Source organism: Choloepus didactylus, chromosome 22, assembly GCF_015220235.1.
Source record: "Choloepus didactylus isolate mChoDid1 chromosome 22, mChoDid1.pri, whole genome shotgun sequence".
NCBI classification, from domain to species: Eukaryota; Metazoa; Chordata; class Mammalia; order Pilosa; family Megalonychidae; genus Choloepus; species Choloepus didactylus.
Window position 1 is genome coordinate 41,659,926 of NC_051328.1, and position 19,040 is coordinate 41,678,965.

General features: G+C 50.1%; 1 pseudogene; it reads left to right on the plus strand.

The window, feature by feature from the left end:
• Positions 1-16,595: 16,595 nt before the first annotated feature.
• Positions 16,596-17,663, plus strand: LOC119518586 (annotated as a pseudogene).
• The last annotated feature ends 1,377 nt before the right edge of the window (positions 17,664-19,040 follow it).

The following is a 19,040-nucleotide window of genomic DNA, read 5'->3' on the forward strand; positions in this document are numbered from 1 at the left end:
CAGGCCAGAGCATCTGGATCCAATGAGAAAGAATCCAATCAATCAGTGGATTTGCCTGAAACATGCCAAACAACTGCGCTAACGGGTCCTTTTTCTCACTGAAATGACCAAATGGCCATCAAACGGGTGGAGCTGACCCCTTCCCCCCACACACTCCAAAGTGCAACAACTGCTAAGCTCATCTGGCGACAGAATCTTTTAGGGGAAGGGCACGGCACTGTCCTTTTGACTGCTTGGCCGAATGGAGCGGTTTTCAAAAGGCCGCAGAGACTGGACTGGAGCCTCCGGAGCCGGGCCACAGCACCAGCATTTGCTCAGAAACCCCCGTGTTTCTCACGGGCAGCCGGGCCCAGAAGCTCGGGTCTAACAGAGCACTCAAGCCGGTAAATGAATGAATCGACCAAATCTAACAAAAATCACTTTCCAAATAGAAAAACAAAAAGGTTACCTGGAGCCACACGGAGAGCAAACCACAGAGGTCAAACCAAACTGCCGCTGACCTCTGACCCTTAGTGGGAAAGACTCGGGGAGAGGAGTTATTGTAAGAATTCAGCTGGCGTTTGTCTTTCTGGGGCTTCACCTGGTGGGCCTGCCCTGACTACACTAGAGGGCAGGTGTTGGCTTTCCCCCTGAGCTGGTTTGACCTCGTGGGATTCCAGTTGCTTCTCTGAAGTGTCCCGACATGACTGACACTCAGGCAGTGACCCTGCCAGGCAGAGGCCTCCCTGCACCCCAGGAGCTGTGCTTGGTCACAGGGATAGAGGGATTATTGGGTCTGGTCCTTGTCTTCAAATGGGGGAGAACAATTATGGGGATACAGCAGTAATTACAGTTATAATTTATCATGGTTCCTCTGTGCCAAGCATTCTGCTAAGAACGTGATGTGCATTTTCTTATTTGATCAGAACAGCAACCCCATGAATTCGATAATTATCTCTATAACCATTCTCTGTAGAGGAATCTGAGGCTCAGAGAGGCTTAGGAGCATGCACAACATCACACAGCGAGTACATGGCAAACAGTGGTCTCACGTGGCACCAGCAGGCACCAGGAGGCTGCGGTTGCCCAAGCCCGAGGGATGAAGGCACAGCCTGGGTGGCAGAGGTGGAAGGCAGGACAGCTGGATAGGGGTGCATTTCAGAAGTAGAGCTGATGGGGTTGTGGTTGGTCAGGATGTAGAAAGCAAAAGAAAGGAGTCAAGGCTGAGCCTTGTGGTTCTGTCCTTGGGTTGGAATTGGCACCTCCTGTGGTGGGAGACCACATAGACGGACAGGTGTGGGAGAGCACAAACAAAGGGTGTAGTTTTGAATACGCTGTGAGTTGCTTATTGGACATCTAAGTTGGATGGTGAGGAGGCCATTGGGCAGTGAAGAAGTGGAAGGGAGAATGGATGGCAGGCTCTGGGTCCATGGCTTTTTGGAGGAAACAATGGGGTGGAAGCATGGGAGGTGGTGGTGGGGGATGAGATGGTGGGCACCAGAGAGGAGGGGTGGTTACTGATAACCACAAGATCTTCGGTTTGACCTTGGGAGAGGGTGGGCGAGGAAGGAAGAGAAGATGCCAAGGATCCGAGAGGCTGGGTGCTGGTCACCTACAATTCTGCATCGTTATTAGAACCACCAGGGATTATGACAAGCGCAGATTTGGAGAGAGCACACGACACCTGTCATTTACAAACAGATGGGCAAACGGATGATGTTTCTAATAAATGGTCCTGGGAAAATTGCTTATCCAATAGGGAATAACAGATTCTTACTTCACATGATATACAAAAATAAATTCCAGATAAAGACCTAAATATATAAAGAAAAGCTTTAAAACTTTTAGAAAACGATTTGGGAGACTATCTTTATGGCATGGGGGAAGAAAACAAGTTCTTAAAGAAGATCCAAAATTTGTAGACCAAAAAGGGTTGTATTGTCAAAGTGGATGCTGTTAAAATTAAACATTACCACATGCTAAATAAAGTGAAAATATACTCCACTGCCGGGAAATTTACTCATAATGTATAAATGGGACAAAAATTGGTATATTCAAACTATATATACATATATAAAGAACTCCTACAAATCAATAAAAGGGAAAAAACAGTAGGAAAATGGGAGTAGAGGATATGAACGAGCAATTCACAAAAGCGGAAACTCTACTGACTAATAAGCACGGCAAGTGAAGTTCATCTATGCTAGCAATAAGGGGAATGGCAATTAAAACCAAAATGAGCATCCCCTCTCACTCTTCAGTTTGGCAGAAATGAAGCTACAGGGGTGGCCATGGGGGGTTGATCACACCCTGCGGCAAGACATGGAAATTAGCACCACTCTGGAGAACAATGTCATTCTCTACTTGAGTCCAGAATGTGCACAGTTTCCACCTAGAAATGACACTTCTAAGCACACACCTACAGGACCCTCCATCCAGGCACAGGCGTGCCCCTTGCCTAACCCCTGAAACAACACCCACGTCCATCAGCACGGGAGAGGATGACAGAATACACAGTGGCGAAGTTGAATGACAAAGCTTCATTATCAGAGACAAATCTCAAAGCATCTTGTGAAGCAAGCAAAGCATGCTGCAGGATGAAATGTGCAATACAAAGTGATTTACATAGTGGATAAAAACATTCAAAACAATGCTTTGTAATGGTTATGGATGCATATACATGGAGCCAGAACATACAAGCATGCATGGGAATCAAAATCAGGACGGTAGGAAACTCTCTGCGAGGAAGAGGGGGCAATGGGAACAGGGAGAGGTGTATAGACGACTTCACATGAGTCCGCAATGTTTTATTTGTTACAAATAGTATCCGAGACCACAACGGCAAGATGTTCACGTTAGTTAAAGCTGGGTGGGAAGTAATGTGAGTATTGGTTACTATTTTCTTTGAACTCATTAGTATGCTAGACGTATTTCTAATTTTAAGAAGAGAGACAACATTTCTTTCTTATTGAGCTGTACTATTCTTCCATGAAACTTTTCCCTCCAAGTTTCTGGTTCTATTCTCTAGAGCTACAAAAGATAAGGCAACTTCCTTGACAGGAAGCACTTCAGATACGTAGAGACATTACTATTTCCTTCGTCATTGGCTTCCACAGTTGAAATGTGCCTTTTCCAGGTGAGAATCTTTGCCCAGATTTTCTTCACTCCTATGATACTCTGGGGAGATCGGCCTCCAGGTCACCCTCAAAGGGGGACACTCCCGTGGATTCTTTAAAGATGGTTCCTAGAAATCAAAACGATGCCTGGATGTCTTCTGAAGTTGTCAGAGTCCCCTGGGAACTTTAATTCTCTTAATCTGAACAGTAGATTTCTAGGAAGGAGGCTCAGACTGAGAGTCACTTTTTTAGCAACCACAACCCACTCTTGGCTCATAATGAGCTTGTTGGTGAACATTCAAGAGTCGTCTTTTTCCCAGCAGGATTTGCTTCCAACCAGGTCATCTTCAGGCTATGCTACTACAGTCAGATTTTAGTTCTTAATGAAGGACTTTGCATTTATCTCTGTTGAATGTCATCACTTTAGTCTTGGCCCTTCATTCTAACCTGCTAAAATCCACTTATCTGATGAGCATTTACAGAGCATCTCGGAAATACCAGATACTAAGCTGTGAGTTTGTAGAGAAGCATTGAGCACAGGTGCCTGGGGTCTTATTTTTCAAACTGCTTCATTGAGATATAATTCATATTCCATACAATTCACTCAAAGAGCGCAATTTAATGACTTTTGTATATTCACAGAAATGTGCAACCACAATGTTATAACATTCTTGTCACCTCAAAAAGAAGCCCTGTACCTTTTGCCCTCCTCCCCATCCTCCTATCCCACCACCCTAAATTGCTGAGTTAGGCAACCTCTAATCTACTTTATGTCTCTATAGATTTTCCTACTCTGGACATTTTTATGTAGAAGGAATAATACAATACGTGGTGTTTTGTCACTGGTGTCTTTCACTTTGCATGATGTCTTCAGGTCTCCTCCGTGTCGCAGCGGGTCTCAGGACTTTGCTCCTTCCTATGGCTGAAGAATATCCCACCACACGGAGGAGCACATATTGTTCCCCCATTCATCAGTTGGCAGACATCTGAGTTATTTCCACCCTCTGGCTATCATGAATGATGCTGCGATGAATATTCATGTATACATTTTCTTGTGGACATATGTTTTCATTTCTCTTGAGTACAAACCTAGGGGTGTAATTGCTGGGTCATGTGGCAACTCTACGTTTAACCTTTTGAGGAACTGCCAGGCTGTTTTCCAAGGTGGCTGCACCACTGGACACTTCCAGCAGCAGCATATGAGGGTTCCAATTTCTCCACATCCTCTCACCATCAGTTGCTGTTATTTGATTTTTTTCTTTCCAACCATCCTAGGGAGTGGGAAGTGGTATCTCATTGTAGTTTTGATTGGCATTTCCCTGATGACTAACGATGTTGAACATCTTTTCGATGTACTATTTTCCATTTGTATATGTTCTTTGGAGAAATGGCTGTTCAGATCTTTTCCCATTTCTTAATTGGATTATTAGTCTATCGTGGAAGTCCTTTGTATATTCTAGATACAAGTCTCTTATCGAATATATGATTTGCAAATATTTTCTCCTCTTCCATGGGCTGTCTCTTCATTTTCCTGAGTGTCCTTTGAAGCACAAAAGTTTTAAATTTTGATGAAGCCCAATTTAATTTATCCTTTTTTCTTTTGTTGCCCATGCTTTTCGGTGTCACAGCTAAAAATATCTTGCCAAATTCCAGGTCTTGAAGATTTACCCCTGTGTTTTCTTCTAAGAGTTTTATGTTTTAGCTCTTACATTTAGGCCTTTGGTCCATTTTGAGTTAATTTTGTAACCAGTGTGTCTTTTGAAACATTACTTTCTCACCAATCTTAATGGAATTACTTCTGAGCTTTGTGATGTCTACAATTTGATGAAATGTTCTGCCTTTGGCAAAGTATTTACAAAAACAGTGAGTAGAACAGAGCTAAGGGCAGAGCCCTGTGGGGAGCTACTAGAGACTTCTTTCCGCTTTGATATCCTAATCCACTTTGTGTACACATGTGTACATGTGTATATCTCTACACACTATAATTCACATGCAGAGATGTAGTTCAACTTTCATATGATCAGTTTGGAAGAAAAGCATCTTGAAGTATTTTTAAATTGCTGAGTTAGGAGATAGAAAAATAAATATTTGCTGAGCATAGATTTTCTGTGTTTATTATAAAACCTAAGCAAGACTATTATAGGAAAAAAAAGAGACCTCCATGAGCCTTCTTTCAGGGTGAAAGTCTCTCCTCTTCACTTTTCACCTGGTTCAGAGGATCTGAGCCACTACACTGGACAAGATTTCCTTTTCTCTTCCCTCTTCCTTGCTCCTCTCCTTATTGGCCTAGCTCTGATCCTTCTTCTACATTTTCATTTTCTTCTACCACTCATCGTTTCCTGTTTTTTTTTTCCTTTAATGCTCTATCAATATTTAGTTTCAAAATATTTATTTCCTAAGTTTCTGCTCTTGCACTGCTTAGCCAGGATACTTCATTCCAGTGACTCATTTAGATTCATTCATTCAGTTATCACAGTGGTTCTCAGCCTGGCTGCAAATAGGGTCTCCTGGGAAGACCCCCCCACTCCGGATCAATTAAGTCAGAATTTCTGGGGGTGGGGTGGCCATTCTGAAATAGCTTCCCAGATGATATTACTGTGACATCAAGGTTGAGAAATGCTGACTTAATCGATATTAAGTAAATGTTTCTAGGCATCAAGGTGGGGGTGGTGGTAACAGTGGGGAAGAGGGGTTGGTGGGCAGAGTCCTGCAGATGTGGTGAGGTTTAAGTGTTGATAGGACGGATTTCCCAAAGACGGACAGACGCCACCTCCCATCCCCCCCACTCTTCTGCACGTGGCTAAGTCGGCTTCCCACTGTCCTGAAGCTGCCCCGTGTCAGCCCTGATCAGTGGGAGGACGGAAACGAAACCACGCCCGTTCCCATCCAGCCCTACTGCCTCCTTTGTGGTAGTTTCTGTCTTTCAACAAATTGGTGCATTTCATCTAAGTTAGCAAATATGTGGGCATAGAGTTGACGTTAAGATTCCTTTATTATCCTTTCAACATCCATGAGCTCAGCAGTGAAGACACCTCTTTCCTTTCTGAGACGGGTAGTGGGTGTCTTCTCTCTTTTCCCCTTGGTTAGCCTGGCCGGCATTTTATCAACTGTATTGAACGTTTCAAAGAATCAACTTTAGGTTTTGTTGATTTTCTGTACTGTTTTTTTGTTTTCAATTTCACTGATAACTGCTCACATTGTTATTATCTCTTTTCTCCTGTTTGCTCTAAGTTGAAAGTGCTCTTTTATCTCTAGTTTCCCAAGGTGGAAACTCAGGTTGTTGATTTTAGATCTTTCTTCTTTTCTAGTATTTGCATTCAACACTATAAATTTCCCTCTAAGCTCTGCTGTCACTGAATCCTACAAATTCTGTTTTATTTTCACTCAGTTCAAGGTATTTTTAAATTTCTCCTGAGACATCTCCTTTGATCCACAGGTTATTAGAACAGTGTTGCTTCCTCCTCTCTCTTGGAGCCTTGCTCATGGGGCACTCCCTAGAAGCCAGCCACCAGGGTGCAAGAAGCCCCAGCCACACGGAGAGGCCAAGTGCAGACATGCCAGCGGGCAGCCCAGCGCCAGCACTCAGTGGTACAGGTGAACCATCCTGGGCAGCCAGCACCGTTCAGCCTGTAGATGAGTCTGTCCAGCCACTACAAGCCTGCATTAGCAAGAACCACCCAGTGGAGCCCAGTAAACGCTCAGAATTGTCACAGAAAACAATATATTGGTGTCTTAAGCCCCTGAGTTTGGGGTGGGCTGCCATGCAGCAGCAGGTAACTGAGGCAGGAAGCCAAGACCTCAGCTACAAATGAGACTTTTTCAGGCATGGGGCCTACTGGGGCTTTTCCCGCAGAGGCAAGAGGAGGGCAAGCCCCAGATTCCAGGAAGCGCCTGGCTCCTCTGCGGGGCCACCGGCAGCCACGACAACTGGCGCACAAGGTTTGGGGAGGAAACACACCTCCGCTCTTCCTACTGACAAATCAGCGAAATGAGCAAGTGAGCGCTCCCTCGGCCAGCGTTTCAGCGTCGCACCCTGTGCCAAACGCTCAGGGAAGCTGATGGAAACCGACGCTCAGCTCCGACGCCGAGTCTCTTCTCTGTTCTCGGCAGGCCATTCCCCCCGGGCGGCGAGGCACGGAGCCATCTTCCCGCGCTCGGGCGCCTCGAGGGTCAGGACGGGGCTCTCTAAAGCTGGCGCGGGTCTCTAGTCCGTCACGATTCGGCGGCTCGCGGGCCACAGCGGCCCCTCCTAAGCGGCGGCCCTCGCGAGCTCAGCACGGCCGTCTCCCAGACACTGGCGCCTCGGCTGCGGCCGCCCGGGGGTTGCGGCGGGAGCTCTGCTGGGGCGGCTCATCCTTCCGGAAAAGCGGCGGCCCAGTGACCCGCGGCACACGATCAACCCAGGGCCGGGGACCCCGTGGGTGGGCCGGAGCGCAGAGACCCGGGCGGCCCCGTCCCCCTTCTCCCAATCCGGGCCCGCTCGCCCCAGGCGCAAAGCCCACCCCACTCAGGGCTGGCCAATGGGAGTGCAGCTTACTCCTTCACACAGGGATTGGCTCAGGGCTGGGCCAATGCGAGTTCAATTTACTCCTCGCCACAGGGATTGGCTCAGGGCTGGGCATGTGACCTGAACCCGACCACTGTGAGTTCAATTTACTCCTTGCCACAGGGATTGGCTCCGGGATGGGCATGTGACCCGCAATGCGGCCAATGAATGCAACGAGACCCACTTCCAAGACTTGAATTTGACAGCTCTTCGCTGCCAGCGGGTGGCCTTGCTGCTCCCTGGGGGAGATCGAAGTTAACGCAAAGGAAAGCAGAGGGGAGAGAGGCTGAAGCCCGATGGCCTGGTGTGGGCCTCTGGATCCTGTCGCTGCTGCAGCAGTCCTGCCCCCAGGCTTTCTAATTTTGAGTCTACAGGTGCTCGTTTTGGCTTCAGCCACTGAAGAGGTTGGTTTCTATCACGTGCAGCTGGAAGAATCCAGACAGCCTCTCAGGATCGGTCTCAAAGCTGTGCACTGCCCTGGTGACCCAGTGGCCCAGCTTCCAGGTTGGTGTCTGTGGTGCTGGTGCAGTTATTACACTGCCTCCTCTCGCCGTGGATGATGAGTTATGTAGTCACTGTGTTAGTTTCCAGCAGCTGAATAGAAATCGCCGCCAAAACTTCCTGTCTTAAAACAACAGCTACCTTATTTGAAGCGATTCTGCAGCCTGCTGCTCTCGCTGGGGTGGTTCTCTGCTCTTTTGCGGGTGGCCCCTGGTGGGGCTACATTTAGCTAGTGGATTAGATGGAGCTGTGCTCAGCTGGGACACTGGGATGGCTGGACCTCTGTCTCCATGTCCCCTCAGGGCTCCTCCCTCTCCAGTGTCCTCCCCAGGTGGTCCCCCCACGTGGCTGCTTCCAGCATGACAGCCGGGTTCCTTCCCTGGCAGTTTTGAGTTCCCAAGAGAATAAAAGCAGTGCCAGGCCTTGAAGGTGTCAGCTTGGGTGGGCACAGCGTCACTTCTACCCCATTCTGTCAAAGTGGCCCATGGTTCCAGCTCAAATTCAAGGAGAGGGGGCTTCCTGGGGTGTGAGTCCCCAGAGGAGTGGCCGTTGACAGCCTCCAAGATAAGGGACTGCCAAGGTTACCCTCTTCCCAGTCCACTCACCTCCTGGGTGGAGCCCAAAGAAGAATCTGGTGCTCAAAGAGATACTACAGCCTCCTACCAGGGTGCTGGGTCTCCGGGGGGGGGGGGGGGGGAGGATGACTCACTCCCACCCCTTTGGCTCTTTAGCCTCAAGAAAGTGAATTCTGGGATCTTGCTGCTCAGAGTGTGGCCCCTCAAAGAGCAGGATCAGTATCTCCTGGGAGTTGTTAGAAATGAGAATCCCAGGCCCCACCCAGACCACATGAACCAGACTCTGCATTTTAACAAGATCCCTGGGGGATTTGAAGGCACCTTAAAGTGTGAGAAACCTGCTCTAGATTTCACGCTCCTGCAGAAAACTTGCAAACTGGTTTTGCCCAACAAAACCCACAGAGTTATGGCAAAAGCCACAGCTGCCATTGCACCAACTTTGCTTGGATGGACAATGCTCCTGACAGCAGGAGGGAGGGGGCGGCTGGGATTTAGGTTCCTTACACGATGGCGAGTCGTGTGACCTTTGACCTCCATCTCCCTGACTCAGTCTCCTCTTCTGTAAAGGAGGGAGGATTTGGCTCTGCTGCGCTCCAGGGCCCCTTCCACCCCCCAGTCTCTGGGAATCCAGGAAATCCCAATTTAGACGGCAGCTTCGGAAACTGGCAACAAATGGAAAATGGAATCCGGAAGCCTTTGCCATTGTGGACACAAAGTCTAGATGCTGGAAGGGGAGCCACTGAGGCAGGAAGAAGTGAAAGTCCCCTTTCTCAGCAGTCTGCCTTCCAGGAAGCAATAACCGCGCAGGTCTGGACGGAGCTCCTGAGATACTGTTTAGTCACCCGGAGCCATGTGCGATGCGGCTGTTATTGTACTTTTGTGGTTCATGTCCAAATACTCACACACCTAACCTACTGCTTCCTCCGTGATAACAGCAGTGGCAGAGGCTGCCCCCGTGTCATCCTGGACAAACAGGTGATGTTTATTTACAGCGTGTAAAAGGCAGCCATCCCACCAGCTGGGGCCAGCTGAGAGCAAACGGGGCTGATAAAGGCGGCTTATCACAAAGGATTAGCCACTGTTATTTTCTTTTTGTTTGTTTGAAGTTGGCTATTTGGATAATCGCTCTGAACACAGTGCTGCTGGGGCCAAGTTTAACAATGGCCACAGAGATGGCAGTGATTGCTCGGTGAAGATGAAACGAAATGAGCTAGTCCACGGGGATTTATCAGGCTGGGTTTTGCCAGGTAAAGAGAAAGTGAGGATTAATAAACTTCGGACAAAATAACCATGTCAAGCAAAACTTCTGTGTGCACCATACAGGGCCTTCTCAACCTTGGCCGCACACTGGGATCACCTGGGGAACTTGACATGGTCCCAGGCTTGGGATGCAGCTGGGGGCAGAGGAATCCGATCTCTGGGCTGGGACTGGTGCACCAGTGTGTTCTAAAGGCCCCCAGCGTGCAGCCAGTTTGAGCCCACAATCGGTGCTTTTCAAATATTAATGCATGTTCCAGTCATTTATAGATCCCGTTAAAATGCAGATTCCCATTCAGGGGAAGGGAGGTCTAGGGGGCCTGAGAATTGGGCATTTATGACAGGCTCCCAGGGAATGCCGACGCTGCTGGTCTGGGGTCCCCAAGGCGACTTGACCATGGTTCAGAGGCCTCCAGCATTTCCCCAAACACTCTGTGGAGCTGGCAGACGGAGGAGGCAGAGGTTTTCTCACTCGTGGAAGAGATGACCGCAGAGAGATGGCAGGGATGCCATTGCCGTGGCAGGCCACGCTCTCGGGGCTCCACCTGGCTGGAAAGGGCCGGGTTGTGTGGGTAAACACCAGGTACAGGACGGAGAATACAATCCAGTAGTGCTGTACTCTAAAAACATCTTTATTGAGATGTAATTCACCTACCATGCAATTCACCCAAAGTGTACAATTCAGTGCTTTTTAGTATATTTGCGACGTTGTGCAACCATCGCCACAATGCAAGCTTAGAACATTTTCATCACCCCAAGAGGGAACCCCTGAAGGTGCCATCTCAGGTCACCTTCTTCGCTCCAAGGCACAGTGCCCCCTGCAGGCGGATCACAGGCAGGAATTCTCCTGGAGAGAAGAGTGGAGCCTCACTGCCTCCAGGAAGCCCTCCATGATGCCCCTAGATAGTCCTTTGCTCTCTAAGTACTCTGCTTACCTCCCAGGCTCATTACCCACCCCCACCCCCACCCTTGGTGGGCTGGGATCCCACGAGGGCAGAGCCTGCGTCTTTTCTCTCCGTATCCCCATGCCTGGCCCCAGTCCAGACCACAGTAGGATTCAGTAAATATCTGTGGGCTCACAGCTTCCACCAAGACCCCTGTGCATTGTGACATCAATGTTTGGACAAGGGCAAGATGTTGCTTTGACTTTGTCCTCTGTGATTTTAGTGGAAGGAACTCTGGATTGCCAACTCGAAGGCCTCATTTCCAGGCAACCACCTCTCTGCCCTGCAGTGTCCTCATCTGTAAAATTGAGGTGAAATCCATTCCAGGATTTCTCTAATCTGGGAGCCTGAGAATCAGCATCTTCTCGGCATCATTTTTCTGTGGCTACAATAACAAAGGACCACAAACCAGGGGGTTTAAAACAACAGGAATTTGTTGCCTCACAAATTCTGGAGGCCAGAGGGCAAAACCAAGGTGTCAGCAGGGCCTCGCTGCCTCTGGGGGCTTGGGGAGAGTCCCAGCCTCTCCTGGCCTCGGGGGGCCCCAGAGTTCTTGGTGTTCTGAACCTGTAGCTGTGTCCCTCCAGCTCTGCCCGCGTTGTCCCTTGGTGTGCTTTCTGTGCATGCTCCATCCAAATCGCCCTCTTCTAATAAGGATACCAGACATTTGGATTTAGGGGCCACCCTTGTCCAGTGGCCTCAACTTGATCACATCTGCAAAGACCCTATTTCCAAATAAGGTCACCTTCACAGATTCTGGGGGGACATGAATTTGGGGGGAACACATTTCAACCCAGTGCATTCTCTGTAAAATTGGAAGCAATCAGTAAAGTTGAAGGCTGGAAAATTCTAGTTCATTATAAAGAAAGGACTTTGCAACAATTTGGACTCCCCACAGTTGGTGATGCCTTTGAGGCAGTGGGTCCCCATTATTGGAGATATTTTAGGCAAACACTTATCCAGGATGTCACACAGGATGTGTGGGAGACCTCAAAAATCTGTCTAAAGCTTGCACTTCTGTGATAGTTTTCCTTCAACAAAAAAGGTGAATTCTTATTAATTTCTGACCATATCCTGGTGCATGTTGCTAAAGGTTGGGAGCAAGCTGCCCAGGAGACAACGGTGCTACTGCTTAAGTCAGGGAACCCCAAGAAAGAACCATATCCATAAAGTACTCTCACAGATCCCATTCGGAACAAACTGGTGTTTGAGAAGTGTGGTAAACACTGCTGGTTCCCTCCCAAAATTTTTACTAAGGGATTTCTATTTTTCAGAGGTCCCTGTAAATAGAAGTAACTGCTTGGGGATTTGGGAAAGGCACATTAAGAGGGGAAAGACAGGGTTGGCTTGTCACCCTTTGCCCGTCCTCATGCCTGGAAGGTGAGCTCAGTGTCTGGAACTGAGGAAGCCGTCTTAAGACAGCGACGGTGACGGTGATGGTCACTCACTAAGGGTGATGGGGCAGGAAGACACAAGGACCTGATCCGTGACAACATCTCAAGGCTCCCGTCCCCACCCTAAGATGCCCACCCTTGGCATTTATGCGGGAAAAATAATAAACCCCTGATTTGTTCAAGGCACTGAGTTTTCTCTTAGTTGCTCCCACCTGAAGCAGGCACTCGCCCTGGCCTCTCCTCCACGCAGTAGAGGTTAAGAGACGAGAACAGAGCTGTTTGGCCACTTCCTGTGTGTTTACATGCCAGGGCCCACTCTATTCACTATTCCAGGCAGACAGCCCCAGTGTCGTGTGTCAGGGCTGCCCACCTCAGCCCCGTGGACATTGGGGGCTGGATAACTCTGTGACGGTGGTGGGGTGGGGGCGTCCTGTGTCCGCAGAGAACTGAGCAACACCCTGGCCTCCACCCATGGGGTGCAGTAGCACCTCCCCCAGAGTTATGACAACCAAACAGGTGTCCAGACATTGCCAGTGTCCCCTGGGGGACATCTGAGAACAACTGTTGTAGACCATTGTAGGGGCTTGGCTCTGACTCCTGGTGAACCCGGAGCCACTGCAGAGTTTTGAGCAGAAAAGGGGCAGGATGTAAGGTTTTAACAGGATCCCTCACTGCTGGGAGAGAATGGACTGCGGGCAGGAGGCTAAGATGGGGTTGGAGAGGCTGGGGCGGTGGTCCAGGGGAAGGAGAGGGGCTTGGTCCAGCTGCAGCAGGGGAGGTGATAAGAAGGGATGGATTCAAGATTATTTTGAAAGTGGATCTGATGGGATTTTCTGATGGATTGGTGTGGGATGTGAGCAAGACAGAGGACTTGAAGATTTTGTTTGTTTGTTTGTTTGTTTTTTTTTTGTTTTTTTTTTGTTTTTTGTTTTTTAAATTCAGTTTTATTGAGATGTATTCACAGTCATCCACAATGTACAATCAGCTGTTCACAGTACCATCATATATTTGTGCTTTCATCACCAAAATCAATTTTTGAACATTTTCATTACTTCCCCCCCAAAAAAATAAAAACAAGAATAAAAATACAAGTAAAGAAGAACACCCAAAACATCCCATCCCTCCATCCCTCTATTATTAAATTTTTGTTCCCGTTTTTCTTCTAATCTGTGCATACACTGGATAAAGGGAGTGTGAGCCACAAGGTCTTCACAAGCACACAGTCACACCATGTAAGCTACATAGCTATACAATCATCTTCAAAAATCAGGGCTACTCGGTTGCTGTTCAACAGTTTCAGGTATTTCCTTCTAGCTATTCCAATACACTAAAAATGGATCTCTATATAACGCATAAGAATAACCTCCAAGATGACCTCTTGACTCTATTTGAAATCTCTCAGCTGCTGAAACTTTCTTTTTTTCCCATTTCTCTTTCCCCCTTTGGTCAAGAAGATTTTCTCAATCCCATGATGCTGGGCCCAGGTTCATCCCCAGGACTCATGTCCCACGTTGCAAGGGAGATTTGGACTTGAAGATTTTTATTCCAAACGGCAGAAGAGTGGAGTTGTCCTTTTCTGAGATGAGGGAGACTGTGGACAGAGCAGGCTGATAGGAGAAGTTAGGAGAATGTAGAATATGGTGCCCAGTGGATGCTGGTAAGGTCACCCCATTGGTTAATCGTTCTGCACCTTTTATAGTCACTTATTTTGACTTTGATCCATTTCTTGGCATCAAAAGATGCAGTGACGTGCACAGGGACGGTAGTGTAACGAAGGCAGTTACGTGCTTGAGCTGTGGGGTTTGTCTCTTTGGAACATTCCTGAACATGTCCCCAAATGATCTTGAAATCCATTTTTACATTCCTGCAGGCATTCAGTAAACAGTCACGGTCAAAGTACTTGTATCTTCTTGTGGGCAGTCCAGTCAAGGAGCCTCTAAAGGCACAAAGTAAACGGACTAACCTGGGGTAGCCTCATCCAGTCCTGCAGCTCCACCCTCTGCTCCCTCCATCGGAATCTCACTGGAGATGAGCAAGGCTCACAGCCAGCCCGGCCAGTGCTCCTGGGACCGGGCCAGGTAGACTCTCCACCCATCGATGGCAGGCAGAAGAGGCTGCCCAGCTGCCCACACGATCCCTGGCAAAGCACCCGATGCCTCACTTACTTACAAGTTGACACATCTGGAAGATGCCCAGAGCATTTATCTGTGCTGCCGGTTCTCAGTAGTCAGGTCTCTCAGAAACAAATCTGGGTCTGTTGGAGCAGGCTCAAGGCTTTAATGGAGAAGTTCGTGAGTGGACCCCTGGTCGGGGGGCAGGAGGGCACAGTGGCCCACCCAAGACTATCAAGAGCTGTCAAGTCCCTGAGCTAGAAGGGAGAAGGGAGGGAGCCGTGTTTCTGGAACCCGGCAACCAGAACCCTGGGGCCGGTGGCCACAGCAGAGGGGCTGTCTGCCCAGACGTGGCCGCAGAGGAACCAACAGCAGCTCCACCGTGGAGGGTGGTGGGGAGTGGGGGGGGGGCAGCAAATACCCTTTCCTCCACCCGCACCCCATCTCCTGCTGGAGCTTTGGTTGGGGATCAGTCGGCAGCCGGAGAGGAAGAGCTCAAAGCACTGAGCAGGGCCAGCCTTCTGGGCACAGGCTGGGCATAGAAGGGACGAGGTGCCTCCAGGGGAAGCAGGGTGCAGGGATGTAGGTGGAGAACAGCCAGCATTTGGGGGGTGTCCCTCGGGTCCGGCTCTCCACCAGCTGCTGACCACCCGCAGAAGGAGCCCCCCTCCTGCCACCTTCACCTGCGTCTCCAGGCTGGGGGTGGGGGGTGGGGTCACCTGGACCCCACCCCAGGCTGGGAGCTGCGTTTCTTTGGGGCCTGGAGGACTCCACCAGGCAGGTGCCCGAAGAAGCCAGGGGTGGCCAGAGGCTTGACCCACTTCCTTGGCCAAAGGGCCACAAGGCGAGGGGCCCACTTTGGTTGCTTCAGGACAGGGGCTCCCCGGAGTCTTATGATGGAGCTTACTGAACCCCAACAAAGCCACAGAGTGATGCAGACCTGCTGGCCCAGCAGGAGCCTCAGCCACGTGCCGGGTTCCTGGGCCTGGGGTGGGAGGAATGGTCACCCCGCACCCTGCGGACAGGGCCAGCCGTGACCCTGGGCCGGCCTGGGGCTGTTCCTGGGAAAAGAGAAGGGAAAACCAAAAGCTCTTCCCAAAACAAAACCCACCATGAACAATCCTCCAACACCCACAGGGTCAGACACCTTCGGCCTTGCCTGCGGAGAGAATAGTTTTCAACTGACACAAGACGGCTCAAAATATAAGACAGACACACAGAAAGGCATTGCCCTCCTAACTCTACAGCCACTGTCTGCGTGAGGGTGCCGCTCACTTACATTTGTAGAATCTTTTTTCATTTACACGGCACTGATGCAAATCTCATCTTATTTGAAACTCACAGCAACTCCATGATGTGATGTTTTCTCCGTGGAGGAAGAAGCGAAATTCAGCGCTGCTGAGGGACGGAACCCAAGGGGCTGCCAGGGAGTAACTGGGCTGGACCTGCTCTGCCACCTGTAGGATTAACACTTGGCTTACTTTCTTATGCAGACCTTGGGGGCAGGAGGAGAGTTGCCGGCAGGCCCTCAGCGGAAGGAGGAGAGCAGGTGGCTGAGAACTTAGCCTCTGATCACAGGAAACCAGAGAGGCTGCCAGCCCGGGGCCTCCCAGGTAAGGCCCCACCTGGGGTTGCAGGTGCCGCCAGGGTGGGACACGCCCCACCAGAGAGACACCCCTGGGTGGGACACAGACATGGCGTTCAGCACCACTGAAAATTACACAGGGACACTTTTCTAATTATCCTGATGACATCACACCGTCTTTAACGCCTCTCTAACATGTGCTCATTACCCGTGTTAACAAGCTAGACCAGGCTCAAAGCTTTCGGCAAGCTACAGTGTCTACAGGGAGTTTAATAATAGTGCTATGTTTTATTGCATTTATTTTTATGTTAGCTTCTAATTGTGATAAGAAAGATCCACTTTTCTTTTGATGGCAGTGCTGTAAATTATTCTTTTAAAATAAAGAAAAAAGTGAGTTGATTTAAAGAAGAACAATCATGTGGATGAAAATAGTCCAAATGGAACGCAGATGTGGTGGGACATGAGGGTGGTGAGGGGAGGGTGAAGCTCGGGAAACACTGTTTTTATGCAGCCGGATTGAATTGGGGGAAATGAGATAAAGCAGGTGGAGTGAGGGACCCAAAATGCTATCGATACAGCATTGATGTATGTGGTGTCGGCGGGTCATTCTGCCTGGCCCCAGTGGCACCGGGAAAACCCACCTGGCTAAACGGCTGTCAGACACGGTGCTTTGGGAGGGACGGGAGCCGACAGGCGGGCTCCTCACCGCCTTTGGCGTGGAATGTAAGTCCAGCAAGGAATTGTGCCAACACCTGTCCAACCTGTTCCCACTGCAACAGGGACAACACCACACTGGACCTGCCTCTCGTCATTGTCCTGGACAACCCACATCGCATCCGCTCTCTGGGCGAGACCCTCCAAGGGCTGCTCAACTGCAAGTACCATAAAAGCCCTCATATGGCTGCACAGGGAACTAGGGTTCCCCTTCTGCTCCCAGCCTGCAGCTTCCTCATAACCTCAGGGGGGTGCTTTGTGCCAACCTCACGGAGCCCGTGAACGGTTGGTTTCCTTGGCCAGTTCCTGAGGAGGGTGTTTGTGGAAACGGAGATCAGTGGGTGGGTGCAGAAGGTGGAGCTGGTGAAAATCATCAACTGGATTCCCAAGGTCTGGCTTCACCTCAGCTGGTTCCTGGAGGCTCACAGCTCCTCGGACATCACCATCGGTCCCCGGCTCTTCCTCTTCTGTGCCATTGACGTGGACAGCTCGAGGGTTGGTTCACGGACTTGTGGAACTGCTCCGTTATCCCCTCCGGGGAAGGACTGCGGGAATCTGACTTACAAGGTGCGGCCCAGGTCATCGGTCCAGCACAGGGTGGGACACACTTGGCTGCACATCCTGGCTCTGCCGCTTACCGCTGTGTGACCGCAGCTCTGTGGAAGGCGGGCCCCCTGGGTGGGTCCTGCCCAGTGGGAGATGGACACCTGCCCGTGGGCACCCAGCCCACCGCAGCACAGGTGGCCTCCCCTGCTGCAGCTGCTCCGTGCCCCGGGAGGGTTCCACCGGGGGCTGGGTGCCCCCCAGCGACACTGAAGCAGACCCACCGACGAGGCTGCAGGAGGAGCCAACGACGCCAGCCCCAGAGCCGTGGCAGCAACTGCAGCCGTGACAGCCACCACGACGACATCCTGGCCTCATCCTCGGAGTCCGCTCTGTGACGGGGCCCGGCCCTGGAGCCCACCCCACCCTTGTCCTCGCCCCGCGCTCCCCGCGTCCCCACAGTCCTGAAGGTGCCTCCCTGAGCCAGCCTCCAGCCGCAGCGCCCGAGCGGTGGGGATGCTGAGATCCTCGCCCTCAACCTACCTGGTGCGGCCCCCGTCCATCTCATCATGGTGAGTCTATTTCAAAAGGGAACAATCATCTAACTTTGTGGATATTAATTGGAAGGTTTGCTGTTTGATCCAGTCATTTCCAGGGGAGCGTCTATGGAAATATGTTCCATAAAATGCACATTTTTTATTGTAACATAGAAATTGTAAATAACTGATTAAAGTGCTGCATTTTGATGAATTTTTTCTAGCCATTTTTAAAAAGAAAACTAGGAATTGCCTATTTTGTGTTCAGTATGTTTCCATCCTGTTTCCCCGTCCTCCTTCCTCCCCGCACAATTTAATTTTCATGTCGTGAAATTTGGATTTGCCAATGATCTGTTGGAAATCAGGCCCCACGTCAGAGAATAAAGCTGATTTTCCAAGTCTTAAATTACTCATGATTCAATAAAATTAATGCTTATTTATTCAAAAAAAATATTTTAATTTATATTTTCAATACTCTCCTGTGGTGTGAGTTTTAAAAATGAGGTCTTCAACCAAGGGAAATAAAAAATACACACCTTGAGAATATCAGAGAAACATTCCCCTATGAGAAAACTGGTGTTTTGTTTTGTTTTTTACAGAAACTTACACGAGTGTGCAGTGCAGTGGTGGTCGTTACTCCGCATCACGCTCCCGCCGCCAGCACCCACGGCCCGACTGGAGACGGCGGGAGCCACGAGTTGCTCTTGCTTTGGGGGGTCTGAGCCTGTAGGCTGGCACCAGCCCCTGTGGCTGAGAGACAGCCCGGAGTTCTCCTCTCCGAGACCCGTTGGAGGGTACGGCCGTGTGCTGCCTGGGTGGGCCCCTGGGGCCCGGGTGGGAGGTGTGCCGTCGGGTAAAGGCGGGCTCCCCGCAGGGCTGTGGCCGCCAGGAGCGGGGCGCGGAGAGCTCGGGGGGAACAGAGCGGATGCGGGCGCCGCTCTTAGAGGAGGTGTTAGCAGGGGGTTCGCCTTTTGCACTTCGACAGCGAGAGCTTTGTTCACGTGTCCCCAGGAGGAGGGGAGCGAGCCTGCTGTGTGACGAAGCTTCCTCACGACACGGGAGGTCACTGCAACCCTGGGCCGATCGTTGCACACTTACAGAAAGTTATAAAAACCCTCACGTCGATTCTCCGATTAATTTCCACTTAAAGGCATTTAAAGATTATCCTCGGAAATCCCAGGGGATGCTGCTGGTGGTTTAGCAAGCTAATGATAAGTACTTATTTTTGAAAACCGTGCA